The sequence below is a fragment of the Hevea brasiliensis genome, chromosome 2 (assembly GCF_030052815.1).
Source record: "Hevea brasiliensis isolate MT/VB/25A 57/8 chromosome 2, ASM3005281v1, whole genome shotgun sequence".
Classification (NCBI taxonomy): domain Eukaryota; kingdom Viridiplantae; phylum Streptophyta; class Magnoliopsida; order Malpighiales; family Euphorbiaceae; genus Hevea; species Hevea brasiliensis.
The window spans coordinates 4,913,929-4,919,572 of NC_079494.1; positions in this window are offsets into that span (position 1 = coordinate 4,913,929).

Consider the following 5,644-nt stretch of genomic DNA (forward strand, 5'->3'; position numbering starts at 1 on the left):
TTATATATTTTAATTAATATTTTTCATAAAAAATTATTTTGATTAATAATTTATATTTTAAGAATTTAATAATTTCATAAATTTTAATTTTCATTTTATATAAAATAAAATATATAAAAATTTATAAATATTATTATAAAAAATATATTTTATATTTAATTAAGTATTTATATAAACGGGTTTGGGTAACGGATACCCAATATGTAAAATCCGAAACTGACTCGAACCCATCACGAGTATTATTTTTCAAACCTGAACCCGTCCTAAACTCGATTATATAAAACTCAAACCTGTTCTATTAGGGTTTGATCAGATCGGTTTCCCACAAAAACTTGACCCATTGCCATCCCTATTTGCACAGTCAGGCCGTGCAATATTCTAGACTAGAATAAATAAAACATAGTAAGGAACACGGCCTTAGAACACGGCCGTGTGCTGTCCCATGTGACTTACTATCACTCTTGAGATATCTGCATCATATTCTCTCATACCAATCATTTTTCCAAAAATCCTAATTGATGCTATTCTCCTCTTGGCCGAGTGATGGATACTGGGTAATGCTTACAAGAAGAGAGAACACCAAGTGGGTTAGATGACCACTACTCTGATGCTTAAGTCAGTAACGTGAACTGAACAATAAGATAAATGAGATAAACTTGGTTAGCATGCATACCTGAGAGCCTTTATATAGGCTTTGGATGTAATCTTCTATTGAGATTAGGAGTTTTGTGGTTGAGTATTGATAGAAATCTGCTTGATCAGAATCCTTATGTAAATAAGATTCTGATCAAGGTGGGTATCTCTGGATCTTTATCTTCGAAAGTAGCCCGAGTATGTTTGGTCGAGCAACTTCCTTATCTGGGTGTCTAGGTTCCATCGAACTCATATTGTTTCCGTATACTCGGTTACTCAATGCATTATTTTGGTGGCTATAGTATTATTAGTCCCTCCTGCGAGTGTTTGAGTCTTTTAGGCTCTTTTTTTTTTTGGTGTGTGGATTATTTTCTTCTCTTAAGGCTTAGGTGTCATCATGTGAGAGGAGGTTTTGAAAAGTCTCGTCGCTTGTAGAGTCGTGCATGAATCATGTCAGCGCAACTCTCCAAGCAACTTGGTTATCGTTTCGAGGGGCTCTGTCATTTAATGCATTGGTTATATATGGATGAAAGCGACGTTTTCTTCTTTTTTGTAATATTTGCTATTTTCTATCTCTTGTCTTCCTGCTCTAATCTTTTGTTGTCGGAGCTCAAGTTTTCTCTTGCAGCCAGGAGAATTTTGCTTTTACTGTTCTAAGGTAAACTTTTGATTCATCTCTTTCGATTCATCTTTTCCTTCTTTTATTTCTATTTTGTTAATGAGTGCCAATATTCCTCGTCGGAGCCAAGAAACTACTGAAACCTTTTTTTGACTTATCCACACCCCCTCGGGATGCTTTGATGACTGGGGAGGAGACCTCTCAATGACAGATGGGTGGTAAAGTTATGGTCGCCTAGGAGCAAAGGTTAGTTGCTAATGGGATGGTTGGGGGGAAGAGGGAGCTGCCGTGGTTGTAGGAGGAGTAGCTGGAAATCCTAGTCGCTCGGGGCCTTCTACTCCTCAGTATAGCCAAAAGGAAAGGTAGTCGGTGAAGGGGGCATATAGAGTTGGTACGTTGGTTAACCAGCTTACTGGCGATGAAATTGGTGACATCTTGGTTGAGCATCATGTGTCGTCGTACCTTCTTGCCTATCAACCAAAGAAGCATATGCAGGCTAACGACTTCCTTTCCCATAGTAATGCCATAATAATATATGAGGAGCAACTTAAGGCCAGAGTGAGGTTTCCTTTGGATCCCTTTTTTGTGGAGGTTTTGCATTTCTTCAATATTTCTGTCTCACAGCTGCATCCCAACAGTTGGTGCACATTGGTTGTGTTTCTTATGGTTTGCCGAGAGAAGAACTTGGTTGCTACTGCCAAAGAATTCCATCACTTTCACAAGTTGTTCTCTCATGAGAATGCTGATTTCTATTATTTTACAGCAAATGCGAATTTCACTCTCTTTACTGGTCTTCCATCCTCTTTGAAATGGTGGAAGATGTGCTTCTTTATGTTGGGAATGGAGGAGGGACGAAACTGGGAGCGCTTCTCACTGTATTAGATGCCCAAGCCTATAAAACATGATAGGAAGAAAACGCTTTTGAATCGTAATGACCACACTACCATAAAGGAATTGGAAAAGGCGTGTAAGAAAGAAAAGTATTGAGTTCCCATGCTGTTGCGCCATTACATTGATTAATTTGTTGTTGTTGACCAGGGGAACCCAGGAGAGCCTCGAGCAGGGGAGGCTTCCCATTCGAGTGTGGGAGATATGGTTATTGCTCCTACTACCCTTCAAGAAGAGGGTAAAATAAAAAAAACTTTTCTTTTTTTCCATTTTGTACTTACTAATTTCTTTATGTCTTTTTAGGTATGCTAGTGGTGGCTACAATTCTCTTTAGGCTATATGTGCTGAGAAAGGGAAAAATCAAGGGGCGAGGACAAGTGCTAAACTGCCTAAAAAGAAATTAAAGAAGATGAAGGCCTCCGGCACTCCCATGCTGGTTGTGATGAAGCTCGTGGTGGATGCTGGGTAATGCCTACAAGAAAAGAGAACACCTGGTGGGTTAGATGACCACAACTCCGATGCTTAAGTCAGTGACGTGAACTGAATAATAAGATGAATGAGAAAAACTTGGTTAGCATGCATACTTGAGGGCCTTTATATAAACTTTGGATGTATCTCCTGTTGGGATTAGGAGTTTTGTGGTTGAGTATTGATAGGAATCTACTTGATTAAAATCCTTATGTAGATAGGATTCTGATCAAGGTGGTATCTTGGGATCTTTATATTCAAAATTAGCCAAAGTATGTTTGGTTGAGTAGCTTCCTTATCTCGGTGTCTGGGTTTCATCTAACCCATATTATTCTCGTATGCTCAGTTACTTGATACATTATTTTAGTGGCTGTAGTATCGCTAATTAATTTTCCCCATCAAACATGTCAAGAACTTGAGTTATTGAGAACAAAAATATGTATGGAAATCAAGAAATGCACTTATAACTACTCTCTGTCTTGGCAACATATCACTACCACCAAAGCTCACATTATAAACAACAAAATTAAGTTCATGGTATAAACAACCCACACAATTTCATGAGTAGCAACAATTTCATTAGCCTTGGGTATTGCCAGATTATCCCTAATCACTTAGAACTGCATAGCAAAGGACCATAACTATGACACTCTAGATAAGCATCTAAAATGGCTAAAATTTTGATGATGTCAAGTTGGTTTGTCTCTTATAAACATATGAGTGGTAAAGTATTTCTTACTAATAATGATCTTGCATTACCTGTAGATGGAGTATGTAATATTAGATTGAGAATGTTTGATAAGGTTATCAAAACTATGGAGTGTTGGCATGTTCCAGGATTGAAGAGGAACTTGATTTCTCTTGGGACACTAGACTCCCATCAATATAAATACCATACAAAGAATGGAGTTCTAAAAGTGTGCAAGAGCTTTATGGTACTCATAAAGGGTAGTTTGGTTTCAGGATTATATATTATTCAGGGCATTACAATTTTAGAGAAAGTAATAATCAAAATCAAACTCAACTGTGGCATTTATGTCTTGGTCATATGAGTGAACAGTGGTTATCTATGTTGAGTAAGCGGGATTTGTTGGATGGATAGAGAACAAAATCTATAGACTTTTGTGAACATTATGTGTTTGGCAAAAATATAAGGGTGAAGTTCAACAAAAAGGCAGTGCACAAGACTAGAAGTACAAGATTATATTTATTTGGAGCTATGGGTCCTAATAGAATCCCTTCCAAGAGCGATGCTAGGTATTTCATAACTTTGATTAATGATTATTCTAAGATGGTTTACATGTATTGTTTGAAAACAAAAGATGAGTAATTTCCAACTTTTGTAAATTGGAAGATGATGATTGAGAAGCAGATAGAAAAGAAGGTCAAGAGTTTTAGAACTAATTATGGGTTGGAATTTTGCAATCATGAGTTCAATGCATTTGCAGCAATGAAGTTATAGTGAGACACTACACTGGACACCATAACATAATAATATTGCAGCAATGAATAGAATGTTTTGTGACAAAGCATAAATTATGCTCTCAAATTCAAGTTTTGAAAAGCATTTCTAGGCTGAAGTAATTAATGTAGCCTATTTCTTGGTTAATCGATCTCTATCTACAGCTATTAAGTGCAAAATTCCTTTTCAGACTTGGTTTCGTTCACTTATTGATTACTCTTAGTTGAGCATGCTTGGTTGTCCAGCTTATACTCATGGGAAGGATGCTAAGCTTGAGCCAATGGTAAAAAATGCATATTTCTAGGGTATGCATCTAAAGTAAAAGGTTACAGGTTGTGGTTCAAAAATCCAAAGTTTTTAGGATTGATTATTAGCAGGAATATGACATTTAATAAGTTTGCTTCATTGGATAGTTAAAGGAAGATGTCAATAGCAGAACCAAATAACGATGCTAGATAATAGGTGGAGCTTAAGGTTGATACTTCAAAAGTTCAATCTAGTGATACAAAGGATGAGGTGCAAGGTCTTGATTAAGAAGAGGATGCACTTGATCAACAACAATAGTAGCCATATAACATTACAATTAGTAGGGAGAGGAGATAGAATAGACACCACAAAGATATGCATATGCAGATCTATTTGAGTATGCTTATCAGTTGCTAAGACAATTAATATCCACGAACTTGAAAATTATAAGAAAGCTATTTCTTATTCAGATGCAAATCAGTGGGTCAGTGTTATGGGTGGAGAAATTGAATTATTTTTCACAAGAATCAAACTTGGGTGCTTGTGACATTGCCTAAGGGATGGGAAGTTGTCAGTTAAAAATGGGTTTGCAAGAAGGCACTCTAACGATAAAAGCACCTTAATATAAGTAAGGTTGGTAGCTAAAGGCTTTACTTAAAGAAAGGATTGACTTTAATGAAGTGTTCTTTCTAGTAGTGAGCATAGTTCTATTAGGGTCTTACTTGCTATAGTTGCTCTTCATGATCTAAAACTTAAGCATTTAGATGTGAAGATAACATTCTTGCATGAATCAGCCTAAGGAATTTGTCATTCTAGGTATGGAAAACTATGTTTGTTTGCTTAAGAAATCTATATGTGGTCTGAAACAATCACTTAGGTAGTGTTATAAGAGATTCGATACATTCATGGTTCATAATGGGTTTGTCTATAGCTCATATGATAGTTACATATATCATAGAAAGCTTTCAGATGATTCTTTTATCTATTTGCTGTTGTATGTAGATAACATGCTTATTATCGCTAAAAGTATGTCACAGATTAATATAATGAAAAAGTAGTTGAGTGAGGAGTTTTACATAGAGAATTCAGGTGCTGCAAAGATGATGTTGGGCGTGGAGATTATAAGCAATAGAAGAATTGTAAAGCTTTTCTTGTCTTAATAGGCATATGTTGAGAAAGTGCTTCAACGTTTCAACACAAATAATGCTAAGGCTGTGACTATTCTATTGACTGCTTATTTCAAGTTTATTATAGGCATATCACAAAAAAAAGATTAAGAGATGGAGCACATGTCCAATGTTCATTATTAGAGTTCTATGGATAACATC